General features: G+C 37.0%; 1 protein-coding gene across 5 annotated transcripts in view; it reads left to right on the forward strand.

The window, feature by feature from the left end:
- Nucleotides 1-17,410, forward strand: part of LOC135296419 (uncharacterized) — a 384,334-nt gene that overhangs the window by 200,197 nt on the left and 166,727 nt on the right. The gene's annotated exons all lie outside the window — the stretch shown is intronic.

Here is a 17,410-nt window from a genome sequence, read left to right on the forward strand (position 1 = left end):
GGAACATGTATCAGCCTTGTTCCTTTTGCATAACAAATAAAAATCCCCCCTCCCCCAACTCTCCATTTTGACTGTTTGAAGGCTGTAACTCAATAGAACATTAAAGATTCATACTATAGACTTTTCTAAAATATGCAAAATGGAAAATTCAATTTTTTTTTTCATTGCTATTTCATCCATGAAGCAAAGCAATAACAGGTACATACCATCCTCTACAGTCTTTGGTCTTGTAATGCATGCAGTGGTTTTCACTTAGAGGATCAACTTCTGGAGTTCTGCTGAATGGTTACAGCTGTAGGAGAACCTGTATGACAACAGTTGCATAGTCTTTCCAGGGGAAAAGCACAGATCAACAGTATCAGGTGAGAACAGCCCAGTTTGGAAATCACTCACATTGTGTTTTTCAAGGACAGCAACAAAGATGCATCAGAGACATGGTGTGTTTAGAAGTAATGTAACCTTTCACCAGTTTTGAATTGGCCACACCTACAGAGGCTCTGGACTAAATTACACAGCTCTGAATAACTGTGAATGTCTGTCTCCTAATGCTCAGGAAATTTTTATTTTGATGGAACCTTTACCTGCACTCAAAAGAAAGAAAAAGTCAGACAAAAATCCCTGCAACTGATTTTAAAAACTGTCTCAAAGGACTCTGATTCTCTCATTGCTAATAGGTGATAGAAAATTCATTGATGCAAAGAGCTATGTTATTTCTGGGCATCAGTTTGATCCCTAAAAGACCAAGAGGTATCTTGAAGCAGTGAGAAGAATCAATTCTTCTAGCCTGTCTTGAATTTTTACTCAGGCCCAAGGAAAGAAGAACGGAGCACAGCATTTTCTATCAAAATGACAGGGCTGAGATTTGCTCTGTTTTCTAAGCAGTAAGGTTGCAGCCTGTTGCATTTATTGATATGTGGCTTATTGTGCTTGTGCTGCTTCCCAAGTATCAGTTCTGTCTTCCATGAATTTTGTGGCTTTTGAGGGTGACACAACCCTAGCCTAAATTAGCATAGAATGGGTGCTGCTAGCTGTAAGCTATCACTGGAATTTCAGTATGCAACCAGGTTTTAATAAACATAAACACTGGCTTGAATCTATGCCAATGTCATTCTTGCTGTCTGTGGATAATATAACTCTGTATAGTAAAGCGTGTGTCATGTTTTCCTAACATCTTACAGTTACTCAGCATTAACCTGCTGGGCACACTGGGATTCTGAGGAACCTGGACAGAAAAACAAGCTGCTGCTGAAAACAACACAGGGATCAATATCCTGCATTACTGTAAAAATCCTTCTGGGCTTAAAACCTTATTTTCTTCTGTTTGGCAGGGAGCCCCAGAGAGTAGCAAGGAAGGTGAATCACAGCACTTGTAGCAAATGTGTTCCAGCAGAAAGTGTTCCTAGGTTTCATGGATTTGAAGGGTTTTAAGCCCAGAAGGGGCTGTTGGATTGTCTTGTCAGACCTCCTGGTTAGCAGAGGCTGTAGGACATCCTGGTATTAATCCTTGTCTTCCATTCAAGTAACTGCAAAGAAAAGGCTGTCCTTTAGAAAGGTGACCAATCTTGGCATCATTTCTGGCAGTGTTTTCTGCTGTTCTGATGGCTAATTGTCCTTACTATGATGAATGTGGGCTTTATTTTCTGTTTACTTTCTTTGACTTCTAAAAATCAAATCTCACCATGCCTTATTTAGGCTAAAGAAACTTTTAAATGCGGTTTCTGATCTTTGTGTGATCAGCTTTTCTCTTGTCTAACTCTTTCCTTGATACTTAGAAAACTATCTCAAGGGCTAAAGTGAAAGGTAGGCATTTCAAAACTTTAATTCCTCTCATCATTCTTTGTCAATTTTGACACATTAAATCACCTTCACAGTTTAGATTCCAAACATACACAAGGTGCACAAGATATTCAGAGAGCTTTTAAGTAATAATAACAAGAATTTGAAAAAGTAATATTAAAAAATATTGCAACATTTGGGAAACAGCACATTTTACCCACAGAAAATCAAATTTGTGAACTCTACAAGACACCTGCATTACCTGAAACAGTCAGGCATTTCTCAGCTACACCTAGTTCAAGAACTAGATGAGTACACGAGAAAGAGGCATCTTAAGAAGCCTCACGTTTAAGTCCTGCTCCTGCTGCAGTCAGAGTGTGACTGCACTAGGGGTGAGATCAGGACTTTTCTGAGCAGTATGACTGCTCCTGGCAAAGATGATACATTTAAATATGAAAAGTAATGAAGTAAGCATGGCAAACTGTGGTTCAGTTGGAATCTAATTTTCATAGCTTTAAAAAAAATTAGAGATAGATATCTCTATTGTAAGTATAGAAATACATAAAAGTAAGATACAGGTAAAAAAGATGGCTGCATAAATTAAATTGTGTCTGCTGAAGTTATTAACATCACAAAGCTACATGTTAGAGGTAGAATCCTGACCTCGCTGAAGCAGAAGAGATGTGTTGCCTTTAGAAACGTAAAATTTTCTTGTTGATTTGAATTGGGTAAACTAAATTTTTCTTTTACTACATTAAAGAACATAAATTCAGTTGCAAACATAAACTTGTGGCAGAAAAATACCTGTTATCATAGATATACAGGGGAAGGAAGTGGGGAAATAGGGAAATATAATTCCCTTTTGGTGGTGTTGAATTATGTGTGAGGCCAGGGAAGCATTGCTTCATCTTGGATAGGTAAGAATATTCTCACCACTTAAAAAAAGGCATCATGTTCAAGCATGTTCTGGAAACAACTAGAAAGAGATGGGTAAATTCACCTAAGTTTTCCAAACTGTTTCTAGGATATAAGAGATTAAGAAAACTTGCTGTCTATCAGTATGCCATGACCACAGAGAGTGTTGGCCAGCATGTCTTAGCAGTGACAATCACAGGTTAATCCAAGTGTGGATTTTTGCACTGTTGGAGGTGGATGTGATTCTATCACTCTCATTTATGGGGTGATTTCACCTAGAAATTTAGGAATATAGCTTAGTGCAGGAGAAAATGTTAAATGCTCAGAGTTCTGAATGCCTTTCTTTGTTAAGGATAAAGAGCTCTTAAAATTTTCCCTGGATTTTTTCCTCATAAGGAATTATAGGTGGGTTTTTCAACTTGGCATTTTAAATAGTAGGTTAGATATTTAGAGCTGGCATCTTGAAGAATTACCTAGTGCCCTAAGTGCTGTTAATTTCTCTTCTTCTGTTATGTAGGAAGGAGGAAGGAAAACACTAATAAGGAACTTCAGTCATATATTCTGAGAATTTTTCCAAACAGCAGAAATCTTTCCCTTTCAGTGGTCTGGATGATTTCCCAGTGCATCACCATTAATGTCTCTGTTTATCTCACTTTATCCTAACTTCGAATATGAAGTAACTTCTAATAATTCCACTTTTAGCTTAGCACTGCAGAATCTATTATTGCAGGGCTGGAATCACATGCCATCTCAAAACCCAGTCAGTGCTGCGTAAGTGCTTTGAGTGATGACAGATCAAGAGAAAGAGGCTCTGAATACATAATTGCTCCAACACACAGTTAATATTGGTGGGTAAAGCCATGGACACACAATTAGGAAAACATGCCTGATAAAACAGCTCTTTTTAAATAGATGGGAATGAACTATAACTAGTTACAAAGGCTTGTGAACTTCCCTTCCCTTCCTGAATGTCACTGCCTCAGACTGCCTTGGCAGCCTCATGTATAGTGTTTGCTTCATGCATAATGATTTCCCTTTCCCCCTTTCCTTGAACGGTTTTGCCTTTTCGACTAGTTACTGTTACCACCATTTAATAAGAAGCCTTTCCTTGGCTTTCTAATCGAAAACTTGCTTTTATCTTTCTTCATAAAAGAATTGAAATGGCTTCTCTCAGGTTTCTGTAGCCTCTGGGGAGATAAGGACCCTGCGGTTAACAGGATGAGAGATTTTTGTTTAGAAATTTTTATTTAGACAATGAAAAATGACCTCTGTAAACTCAAAGCGATCTTATTTTGGGGCTTTGGGCTTCTGGCAGATAAATCAATTGGGCCCTTGGGACAGCAAAGGAAAAACCTTTGCAGTAACTATGTCAGGACAACGCAATAGATTTGTTGTGAGGATGCAGTTGTGTTGAAGGTAGAATGCACTTAAAAATAAATATAATTTTATTTTCTATAAAATATTCAGGATTTGGATAGTAAGCTTTTCAGCTGCCACAAGAAAATATATTTTTTTGTTTGATATAAACTTGGGAAAAAGCCTGATTTCTTCTGGGAAGGGGGAAGCTGAGAGAAGGGAGTTGGGAGGATACAAAGGAAAGATGTTTTAACAATTATATATTCAACTTCACAATAAAGAACTTATTAAATTCTATCTTCTCTATTCCTCTTTTAAAACAACAATCCTTTTAGCTGTTATGAAAGTCTCTTATGTGAATACAAGGCCTTAATTTTATTATTTTTTAATTTTTTTAAATGATTTAATTTTTACCTAGCTGAGGCTATAGCTTCAACAGAGAATCACAACAGTTTTCACACCTATGTGTAACCCTAAAGAACTTCTCAGATCTTCACAGCATGAACTTGCAGAACATATTTGCTCTGAAGAACAAGCATAGTGTTTTGCTGTGCATTCTCTACCTGTTTCATGCAGAGTGCAGCTACAGAGTGAAAAGTTATGCAGACATAAATTGCAAATTTGACAAGGGAGCAAATGAGGAAACAGATGCTTAACTAAAATGTATTGATGTGCAATTGTCAGTGAGTTGGTGGGTGTTGAATAGCGCAGTTAAGATGCATCAATGAAGCCTTATTTCATCTTAAATAAAAACTAATGTAAATAGAATTGGAGAGTGTGATACAAAAGTAATGAAAGGCAGCTAAATGTGTGTGAAGCTATTGTCACCCCACCAGATGCAGTCTGACATTTGTTTGTGCAAAACACCCACCCCTGGCAATGGGCTCTCAAGTCTGTTGAGGAGGGTGTCTTATGGATCCAGTTTTCTATTAGGAGGCAGCTGAGGTTGGAGAGGTTGCAAGTTATGTAAGGTGTTTGGTAGTGGTAAATGCCACAAAAACCTTCATTACTATTTACTTGGTTAAGGAAGGTGTGACACAAGAGCAGATTGAGTTTGCAAGTTTGATGGCTCTATGTTACAGAAGTGGACTCAGGATTTATATCCTATGGAGTACTACTGTTTCAGTTTTAGTTTATATTGAAAAGAATACAGTTTCCTATTTCTCTCATATGTTTGTTTGTTTTTTTTTTCCTTTCCTCAGAAGCAAGACAGCTTCAGATAAAGAGGATCTAAGAAATTAACACAAGTGCCTTTTACACAATGATGATGCCATGTGACCACTTTGCTATCATCTACTTGTGGTTTTCTTTTTTTTTTTCAGAACATAAAGTTAGCCACAAAGCAGCACTTACCTGGATTCCTCAGTACCCTTCAGCCTACCAATAACACTGTATCATTATCCCTGGGGCAGTAAGATATAGGCTTGTAAATAAGGTATGAAATAATTTATCAGAATTACAACAATCAGCAGAACTGGACACACTCACATTTATGAGTGGACACACTCACATTTACTATGAAACAGTAAGCAGAATCTCCTTGCAGTGAGTGAAACTGAAATCAAGCAAAATATCAGAAAAAAGGGTCACTTATAAGTTTTTAATGCTCCAATCACTGATGCCCAAATTTGTATTTTGCTATTACATGAGAGGAGAAATAATTTTTGAGAATGTTTCCATTTTTCTCCAGTTTGCAAACATGAACATTAAAATTCAGCCCAAAATTCCACTATTAAACAGAAGAATCTCTTCAGAAAACCAGGCAGTGCAGTTAAAATCAGACAAAACACATTAATTCTGGTTTAATCAATGTTCGTCATGCTCACCTCTCTTGCAGGACAGATATTCTGGAAGACTGTCCTTCTGTGGTTTTATTTTTAGCTTTGCCTATGCAACCAAGGACAAATTGTATAATTTTTGCTAAATAAATGCATGCTTATGACACCAGAGAATTGTGTGTGGTCACTGTGTGTGCAGGTGACTTGTTTTTGAGCCTAGTAGTCCAACTTTTTTTGTTTGAATCCCATGGATTTCTGCTCTGTAGTCTTAAGGCATTTTGTGAACATTAGCGAATTCAGCCTTGCAGCCTTATGACACAGGCTGCAGTTTTGCTTGCAATATAACACAGTGGTGGTCAGCAAAGGCCCCTGGAACACTTTTGCCTTGTGAACAGTTTAGGTATTGTTCCCATGCTGGGCTTATGCTGCAGGAAAAGCAGTTGGGCTCTCCTCACGTGAAACATTAGTGGAAAATCAAATGCTTGGCAAGATGAGAAAGCAAAGTGGGAAAGACTGCTGGGAGAAACAGCGTTGGCAACTTGGATACATTTTGCACATTATTCTGGGCTGTGGGGAAGCAGGGTTCCTGAGGAACCACCCTTACTGTTCTCCTATGGGGCTTTTTTCCTTTTCCTCCTCTCCCTTTTCTCCTCTGAGATATGTGTGTGAGTTTGCTGCAGGGTTTGCTGCAGGTTTGCTGTATTTTTGCTGTTTTTTTTTGAAATCAGCCATTTCCTAGAAGATTGATTATTCTACTCATACTTCATAATTAGCAAATTTATGTTCCCTTACTCTATCTGAGTGCTTTTTCATGGGGCCCAAAATTCCATTTCAGAAGGCATAACATCAATAAATACAGTAGTTAAGGATGACAGCAGAATGGAATTCTTGTGCTTGATTAGAACCTGGAAAGCCCTCCTAGACTTTATATTATGTTCTGTAATGTTATTTAACTTGCTTGCAATCTGTAGGGAAGTTCCAGGGTAAAGAGCTGAAGACATTTGGCTCCATCCTACTGGTCTGTCTGTGTCTTAAGGTTTTGTTTTTTCTGGAAACATGGCTGATGTGCTGTAGCCTAAAACCAGAGTTTGTGCTAACACATGAGTTTAATGCTAAAGAAGTTTAGGTTTAACTGCATGCTGGTCTAGTACAAAAGATTAGTGTGGACCACAGCCTGAGAGATTCTTTTCCACTAAACCTTGTCAGCACTCCCATTTTAGTGCCTCTTTGTACCACAAGAAAAATGCTGAGGGATGGTGGGTATTAATGGCAATAAACCTCTTCAATGACAAGGAGGTAATTCTACAAAGCTAACATCATCTATTTCTGAGTTTTGAACTAAGAACTAAAGAGTATTTGGTAAATGGCTTCTCTTTTCCAGTGGAAGCTGGCCACTCCGTAACTGTAATGGCTACTGGGAAAATGATTTCCAAGGAATTTTTGTCATAAAAAAAAAAAAAAGAACCCATAGCGGACTGGAACATCTGAGGCAGCAAGTGATTTCCTTTCTAAATTTTTCTACATAAACAATGTGGGCTGTAATAAAAAGAAAGAATTTGTCCGTTTGAACATTTGACTTTCTCATGAAAGATTTGTCTGAACTGGGCCCTCATGCTGGTTCATGTCCACATAACTCATCCTTTACAGTCATAGACTGATGTGACACAGGGTAATAGAAAGTGATGCATTGCCTGAATTTAAAGGAACATGGACTATTTCAGGATCGGCTGTGCAGTATGAGATCTGTATCAGATTTGAAACAAAGCTAACCAAGCAGACAGAGCAGTAAGATATCTATAGCATCCATTAATCAGTATATACTATGCTGTTGCTGGTTTCTTTTTTCATTTTGGCTTTTCTGTGTTCACCATCTAATGTTATTTTCTTGATGCCTTTTTAAAGAGAAGACAAATATACAAGGTTACTTGGGAAACCATTTACAAATCTTTTCTGCTCTCTGTTCTTTAATTTAAGGGAAAGAAATCATTATTTTCTAACCACAAATACAACACCAGAGTATCATCTGTATATCTACATAAGCTTATAGTTGTCAAAACACAAAGAATTCAGCATCTGTTGTTGTTGGATTGTGTTGCTCAAGTGTTCTTTCTGTATATGTGTACCTGCACTTTCATGTCTTTACATTTGACAGGAGATAATGATGGCAGTGCCCACATGAGAACATTTCTACAAAGTCTACCTTGCCCTTAGTTAGATGAGACAGTAATATTTGTTTAAATTTCCTTTCATATCACTAAACTCCTTGGAATCCTAGCAGAAAAGCAATAAAGCTCTTCATCACTGAATGGTCAATGCACTTTGCTGTGACTTATATTCAGATGAGATCTTAAGTGAGTTCCTTTACAATCTATATGATTCTGAGAACCACAGTTTATGCTAGGAAAATGTTTTGTATTATTGTCCTCAGTTTCTCCTTCTGGAATCTACTTGAGAAAATGCACAGGAGCTTCAGGCATTCTGTACTTGTCTCCTGAAGGAACAGCTATCAGAATTGGTGCTCTGCTCTCTTTCCTCAACAGCCAAGAGTTTAATTTTTCTTTGCATCAATTTGTCGTTTACCTCTGTTTAATCCAAGTTCAGTTGTACTGTACCCAGATATTAGAAATCTCAGTAGACGTACTGTCTTCAGCTGACAGCCTTGGTGGAGAATACTTCAGTAGACTGCTTCTAGTAACAAGCCTGGCATTTAAGAAAAATAAGTAGAACTAGCTTTTTACTTTGAATTTGGTTAACTTGTAAGCCCTTTGTTAGAAATACCACGGAGGACAAAGCATTTTTCTGATGCATTACAAAAAGCCTTTCAAAACAGATATAATTTGTAAAAAATATTTTTGTCATCTGTTATGCTTTCCTTCCATTTGGAAATTTCAAATTGTGCTTCTTCACAGCTCTGTTACCTCCTATCACTCCTCTCTTGGTATGGTATATATTTTAAAATATTTTTCCAGGAAAGTTCTTATTAAGAACACTTAAAAAATATTAATTTTAACATGTTGCTTCTGCCAAAGGAATACTCAGATTGCTCAAATATGAAGCAGAATAAAATGAACCACATAATCATCAAAACAGTTTGTTTTAAAGAAGAGGATTTTTTGTAAAGTTGTCAAATGTTGTCCATCAAAGACTTTGTATATTAAGAAAATTCTGACATCTGAAATCTGTTCTGCTGACATTATGGTAGTAGAGAGAGCACAACCCTTACACTTAGCACAAATTATGCATTTATCAAACAAAGAGGTTGTGTGCCTTTAAAAAGTTTTTTCCTAGGAGTGTATTTCATATTTCCTTAAAAAAATTAATGCTACTTTTTCCATAGTATTGCTGTGACATTGTGTACTATAAAGTTTTAAAGCCAGACACCTTCTAGCGATAAGAACTTCAGAAGCAAAGCCTGCTGAAACCATCTGAACTGCTTCAAAAAGAGCATCCTCCTCTCAGGGATCAGCTATTTTTCCCAAGTTTGAAATTCTAACCTGGTAAATAGCATCAACAGGGGACTTTTCCCCCAACTCTTTTGGAGAACCCCACAGATATGAATATCTTCAAAGGAGGATCTGTTAAAAAATGTAACACTCTTCAAAGGGGAAACACCACCCTCAGCAATCTGAAGTTCTTTAAAGTGGGAGCCCACCAGCACTATGAATCCTCAGAGGACTAACTCCCAGAGCACTGTGGAAATTTGTAAGAGAACAAGCCCTCTCTCCCAAATACCCAGTAGGCCATTATTTTCCTTTAAAAGGACTCTTACATGTGTACATTTATAATTACAGAAAGGGTCTTATTTAACCAGAGCCCTGTAGAACTCTCTTACTTTTAAAAACAAATATTGATTAAAAGAAAAGAATGACAGAGGAAAACAATTTGACTTTGCTGTTTTCCTTTTTCTTCTTTTATTTATACCTGATCTCAATATAATGCACCAATAACGCTTGGCTGGTGTAGCTCTTTTGATCTCTGTGACTCGAAAGTATTCTTCAAGAGTTGTGAAGGAATATTCTCTGAGCACAGTTATCCACTTACACTGCTGGTTAACTGGGAGTCCAAATACTCTGACAAGAGGCATATTTATCACAGCTGTAGCATTGCTCGCTGTGTCCTTTCAAGAGGTACTTTCTCAAATAAATATTCAAGGATAATTCTCAGTGTAAGAATGTTATTAGGTAGGGGTAGCTAATGCAGGCATTAAAGCCATTATCAGCTGCCAGATGATTATCCTTCAGGCATGCCATGAATGTCCAGGTAAGTTGGGCAATGTGGCCAGCTGCCTGCAAGAGATGAGAGATGCTGAGGTGGCTTGGGCTACTCATGAACATTCTTGGGTACTTTTCCAGATATGGATGTGGGCATGTCCTTCAAGCAGCAGCGAAATTACCATGGGCTATTGGGACACAGAAGAATGCTGTTTTGCTGAAATGGAGAATGGCTTGTCTGATGAAAGTGCCTTTGTCAAAGCCAACAACTGAAGTCAGTTCTCATGAGTCCCAAATCAGAAGAATGGTTGGGGGTATTTTGCATGTTTTTGCATCATCAGTCCATCATTTGCATCTACATTTCATACATTCTACAGTCCACACTTTGCATCTACATCTACAATAATTTGCATCAACAACCAAGTTGAACAGAATTTTTCCTGACCCCCAGGGTCTATGAATGTATAACTCAAATGCTGAGATTTACTAGTAAAATTTCTGACTTGTTGAAGAAGTGACAGGAATAACTAAATTTTACCTGCAACATCATGCTTCATTCATGTATTTATTAGTGTCTTCTCTTTCACAATGCTGTATGATTTATGGCTTCTAATGTAACTCTTAAAATCTGAACCTCTCATATCTTATGTTTAGTGATGTTTGATGGTTTGATTTTCTGCTACTAAACTGATCCAAAAATGTGTGCCAAGAATATGATGCTTGATAGTAGCCTCATCTTCCACTATATGGAGGGAAAAAAGATTTTTCAATATATAATAAATATCTTTACACTTCTTTGATACTAGAATAGTATGATATTTGTCACTTTTTTTTTCTTGCTAAAAATGGTCTCTTCTGTTTGGAACTTAGATGTTTGGGTCTGATACCAATAACCACATTTGTCCCATCAGTAGACTGTGTTTTGCTGTGGAGCACTGATAGTTGCAGCAGTGGGTGTATCCAGCAGCACCATTGGCTAAATCTACTTGCCAGTGTGAGGGTAAGAAAGGAACAGACAAGTCAAAGGATGCTTTGATAGCTCTGGGCAGGCTGCAAGGAGTCTTTAACTACTTAGATGAATTTCCTTCCATTATGACATCTGACAATTAGTCCCTCCATCCAGATGTGACAATCTTTTGCTAACTTGTTTTTTGCTATCATTTATACCAGGTGGGAGAATTTGATAAAAGAGAGATAAATATGTTCAGAGCAATCTTTTCATTGCTTTAAAGCTCTCATGGAGTTCAGATGTCAGAAATGTGAACTTAGACATGGATGTAACGAACACTTCTGCTGGGTAAATCCTAGATTTGGATATGAAACCTAAAAAAAGATCAAAATCAGTGGAAGTTTAAACTACTTGCTGATAAAATTTGCTCTCTGGATTCTGCTGAAGCAAACTATCTCAAAAAACAAAACAGGAGTCATAAGAAACATAAGTTCAATGTGTAGTATGAAATGCTGTATTTTTTCTTGCTGGAATTATTGCAATAATTTCATTGCATTCAATGGAGTTACATCTGAGACAAATACTATTTTGTTATTCACAGGAGCTGGGAGGAATGTTTTTTTCCAGTGAATCTTAGTCTTCATAATGCAAAATTTACGAAGCTATTGACAGAAGAGAAAGGTGCAGAAAATGGCTGTAATGCCTGTATTTTCCTCCTCTTATGTTAACTGCTAATAGCGCAGAAACCTTAAACAATAGTTTTGACCTGCAGAGCATTTGTCTGTTTAAAATAAAAAAATCATGTTTAAAAAATGAAATGTTTGAGGCATACTGTAGTGCTCAAGCCCAAAAGGAAAATAGGAAGCCTCTAAGTTTCCTGAATCCCGTCCCAATTATATTTCATTTAATAACACTCAGTGAAATATCTGGTGGCAGGGGAAATGAAACTACATGATTTTATGGGATCATTCATCAAGAACTAATTGAAGCCTTCATACAGTTTAGTGCTGATAAAACACTGTAACAATAAACAATAACAAAATTCACCAGAGAAGGATTTGTTTTGCCGTGAGGAAAATGGTTCGGTTTCATCCTGGGGATTCCTGGTTAAAAGAGTCTCCAATTTAAAAAGGGATAAGCACAGGCTCCTGTGCATAATGACAGAGTGGGAACTGTGGCAAATGTATTAGTATTGCTCCAGTGGAGCCATTCTCATTGTAAGCATTTGCTATTGTGTGTGGCTGAAGCAGGATGCAGAACGACCAATAAGATTTTTTAAAGTTTGATTTTTTTAAACAGTTCCCATGTTGTTTTATGAAAAGTATATTACAGCTCCAACACAAGCAACTGAATTTCTGATTTCAAAGTTACTAACTAGTCATAGATTTATTGACTGCAGAAAATTTTTTCTATCCTATATTTCTTCACAGAATCAGACCAGTCTTACAGTGATAGTTCTTTTTAACACATGCTAGAGTGATATCTTGTCAATACTTAAATTGTTGAGATAAAACATATTGTCTCTCCATTTCTGATCTATTTTCTCTAACCAGCATATTTTGTCAGTCCAGAAACACAGCAAAGATAATGAAGAATGTATTAATTTTGATTTTAAAAAAATGAAATAATGAATATTTCATCAATCTGCGTCGGGAACCCAGGCAGGTTCCTAGGAAGTTGGCACTATAGTTCAGGGGTTCCAGACCTCGGCAGGCAAACTCAAGCAAATAATTTCCATTGTTCTCTTCTTGTTCTCCTTCTGCCCTCTTAAAGTGCAAGTCTTTCTGGGATCAGGAAGTTTCATGCCACATGTCTGTAGAACAGTGAGCCTCTTTTTAAAGCTAGAACTCCTGGAAGTACAGTAAAACCAAAGTTAAACTATAATAAATAATTAATGAGGTACAATACCAGACAAGTGGTTTTATCCTAGATCATACAACAGGAAACATCATGCCTTTATGATGTTCCAGCTAATTGATCTCTTTGGATGATCCTATCAGAGAAAGGCAAGAGAAACAATCATATTTTGTTAATTAAGTCTACTTCAGTATTTTGATTATTGGGATTAAAAACTTCATATATCCCTAGAAACACCCTCCTGAAATTGTAGTGGTTGTTTTTTTATGATTTTTTTTTTTTTGGGGGGGGGTGCTTTGTTTGTTTATTTTTAAATGGAAATAGAAGGCTTAAAGTATCAGCAAATAATATTTGGAGTCCACCTTCCCTGTGTTTGGGGTATATTTTTCCTCTGAGATACATATGTACAGATCCTTCACCTTAAACCAGCCACTTCTTTCATATTTTGTCCTGTCATGTTGGCCTTCAGTACACCTGCATTTCTGTTGTAGCTCTAAAAGCAATAAAAGGGGGCTCATTCAGACTGGGAATCCCCAGGAATGGTGCTTTATACCTGCTATTAGGTAACTTTGATGGACTTTCAGCACTCAGACTGGTTGAGACTGCAATTTTAGGAGTGTAAATGTAAAACAAGGTTCAAATTTTGGCCAAAGATAGAATGAATTGAATCTACTTTCATATCTCAGAAAATGTCAATATTGTTGGAATTCAGAAATATTTAATCTGAATTTAAATCAGAGATTATATATAAATGAAGACAATGCATGATACAGATATGGCTGAATAATCTTTATTTAATGGTAGATGTCTTTAAATCTCTGGTATGCAGAGCTTGGAAGAACCAACCCTAAGCTTGGTTGATAAGTGATATTATCAAATATTACTTTTCTACATAAGTTTAACTTGTATTTATCAGACTATGGCTACATTTTCTGCATTTCATTTATCCCAGTAAATGTTATTAAAATAATAATATGATATTTCACATTATATTAAAATAAAGAAGTTGCAATGCATGGATATAGCTGTTTCCTTTGTATACATAATTAAGCAAAACGTTGCTTTCAGCAGTCAGCCAGAATGATATCTTTAGGATTGTCTTTTACATTTATTTTAAGGATTTGGAATGGTGACATATTCCAAGCATTTTGCATTTCTATTGTGTCATTAAAGTTTCCTTTTTCTCTTAACCTTTCAGTGTCTCTCTTTATATTCTTTCCATATTTTCTGTGCAAATACTTCCATCTTGGACAGCACAGGCCCAAAGCCATAAAACACAGGGCAGATTCTCACGTGGGAAGATGCACCAGGCTCCATCAGCTGGGGACAGAGATGATGCAGTATTTGGCATCGTCTCCGGGGACTATTTGTGCTCTAACTGACAGAGCTATAACACCTACCTCTTCCATTATTCATACTTAAAAGAAGTAGGATCGGAATGAGCAGATGTGGCAGCCCTCACCACACCTGTCCTTCCCTGCTCTGCAGTGAGGGGCTGTGCCCGTTTCTGAGCACAAGCTGCAGAACAAGGGATACAAATTCCTGTGCTGATCTGCCACAGGAACTTTAGCTGAAAACCTCCATGTATATTTTGTTGCTTTGCCAAATCTTCTGGAGGATAATCATGTGTATCCTTGTGATATATTCTTGTGCACGATGAACAGACCTTTCTCTTGGTTTCAATGGAGGCTTTTCCTAATTTCTGATTCCCACAGACAATCCACTCTTTATTAAAAGAGCGTGCACAAGCTGTCCAGGCTTGTCAAAATCTGAGTATTGCATATTTCTCAATCAGTATGTGCTCTGACATTTTTATTTTTAAATTCTACATGGCTAACTATATTTATTAAGCTTTAACCTAATTTTGTTTTAGTGCAAGAAGAGAACCTTTGGCTTTTAAAAATTGTCAGTGTTTTCACTGAGGTGTAGGTTGGTTTTCAATTTGCCCAGAAATGTCTGTGAACTGATCAATCGCAATTAAAGTAATGTTAGCAGGTAAAAATAGAGAAAGATATCTAGGGTTTTTTATTTTTATTTTTATTGTGTGTTTGTTTACTAACACAAATTAGGAAATACATTAAAAAATAAAAGCTCTGGGAACTTCTGTAAGCAGCATCAATAGTTGTTACCCAATGGTCATTGCTGAGACCACCACTGAATTTTCACTAATATCTTTACCAGTAGTAAAGATACCACTGAGTATCCTTAAATTTAAACTTTGATTCAGAAAAAAAAATGTGGGCATACCATTAATTCCCACTGATGTAGACAGGTGCCTAATTTGCAGGATATATTAGGAGTACCCAATTGCTCTAAATTGAACACAGGCTTAAATGCCTTGCTGAATAAACCCTTGCCATTGAAATCGAACCATGGAAACAATTCAGCTGCACTGGAATCAGCCACATTTATCTATTATATAATGAATGGAAAGCTATCTGAAGGGTAGCAGTTGTGGCACTGATAATATAGGTGCTTGAGGAATAGAAGCAATTGCATCAAGATGTGCATGTATGTGCATTATTTTATGGGAAAAATAGGTGTAAAATTATACATAATGAGTAAAAATAGGATGCATTTTTTGTGTAAACTCCTCTCACGTACAAAAATGAAACAGAGAGAAATCATTCTTTGTTACTTCTCGCCTATAGTTATTCCGATATTACTAGGCTGGGATATTAATATGGGAGCGATGTGAAAAATTTATCAAGTGGTTTATCTTTCTATATTACTAACAAATATAAGTAGTCTATAGTGCTTGCCATTTAAGCACTTTGAGTAATATGTAGTTAAAGCTCTGCATGTCTTATGCGAACATAGAATTTTAGCTGTTCCTAGCAAGTGCTGTGTGTGCCTGACCGGACAGGGAGAGAAATTTCAAGCACTTTACTAATTCCCCGCCTTCAGCTTGGCAAGTTTAAACTGTTCTAGCTTCTGCTGAGTGACTTTTTCAAGTGATTGATACTTCACAAGGAAAGAACTGTACTCTGTATATATTTTTATTCTTCAGGTCACAGCAAGTTGTAAAAAGGCTCAGAGCAATGCACCTTGGCTATTCTCCCATCCTTGCAAGATTCCTATGTGGCCAGAAGTTAGCCTTGCTATTTATTTTCCACATCAGATTGTATAAACTAGAAAAACAAGAAACCTAAATGTTAAGCATAGTGTGTTATATTGATATCTCCTTAAATGGTCAGTAGTGGAATTTAGGATTAAATGTATCTAGTCTAACTTTCAATGCTTGCAGTGACAATGTCCATATCCAAGTTCATCACCCCGGATTCCTTCTTTAGTTACCTGGCACTTCCATGCCACTAGCACTCTGATTTATATTTAGGGATATATGTTTGGATATAACTAACATCATATTATAAATATCTATATTTAGTCAGATAAAACCTACCTCTGGTACCGTAACTATATACTTTCATGACATACCTTTTTTACTGAAAGAGCTGTCTCTGGCCAAGCACTGATGCTGGTCTTATAGTGTTTCAGCTTCTGTTTTGTGTGGCAGAAATAACAGTAATATTTGAGGTGGTAGAATAATAAGCAATTCAAATAAAGAAAAGCCCTGCCCTTACCTGGGATCAGAATGCCTCCTGCTCATTTGTGTGGGCACCTTTCACAGAGGCCATCTCTAACTGCACTCTTCTTCTTTTAAACATAAACCAGAATGCTTAAAGACAGGAATGAAAAAAAGAAAAAAAAAGAAAAAAACCCCACAGGAATAAAAGACAGAAATAAAATACTCTGTGTTCCACAGTAGACAACATAAATAGAAAAACAAGCTCAAATGGGCTTGCTTTCATTCTTTCATTTTAGCAGCTGTATCACAGCTAGAGGAAATTATCCAATAGATATATGGTTCAGAAAAGCCTATGATGTAATCACCACGTAACAGAACACTTCCTGGGTCCCTACAACATACTAAAATGCCAAAAAAACCCCCAAAACCAGAATATGCCAGAGGAAGAGAGAACATCAAGCATATCACCAAATTCCAAAATGATGAGGCAGTATATTAAAGAAAATGAAGATATTACAAGGATAAAGAAAAATACCTCAGACAGTAACTATGAGTGACATGGAGAAAGAAATTCCTGCTGACATAAAATCTGGCGAATGGTAACCCTGAGAAAGTGAGCAGGACCCCAAAACACACACCCAGCTCATCTCATTGTTTTACAGGGGGAACCCACCCTGCTGTCTGCCTCGGACCACTGCCACTTTCTATACCCTGGATGGAAAGACAAACAAATTATAGCTACTACACACCTTGAAGGCCCTTCCTGCACATTTTTTGCTGCCTAAAAAATAACCCATCAGGACAACTAACAACACCTAAAAAGTATTATGAAACAACAGGTTCATTTCAAATCCTTCTAGAGACACCGCAACATCAAATGCCCCAGACCTCTAAGTCCCACTCCTTTTTACCTCAGCTGAGTGCTGTCTCTGTGCTACAAATTACCAGAGACAAGGAGGGTACAGTGGAAATACTGTTACATGCAGACCCCTTTTTCTGTTTGTTACACAGCCCCTTCCCTATTTCCAGTCTTAATTTT

This window comes from Passer domesticus, chromosome 3 (genome assembly GCF_036417665.1).
Source record: "Passer domesticus isolate bPasDom1 chromosome 3, bPasDom1.hap1, whole genome shotgun sequence".
NCBI classification, from domain to species: Eukaryota; Metazoa; Chordata; class Aves; order Passeriformes; family Passeridae; genus Passer; species Passer domesticus.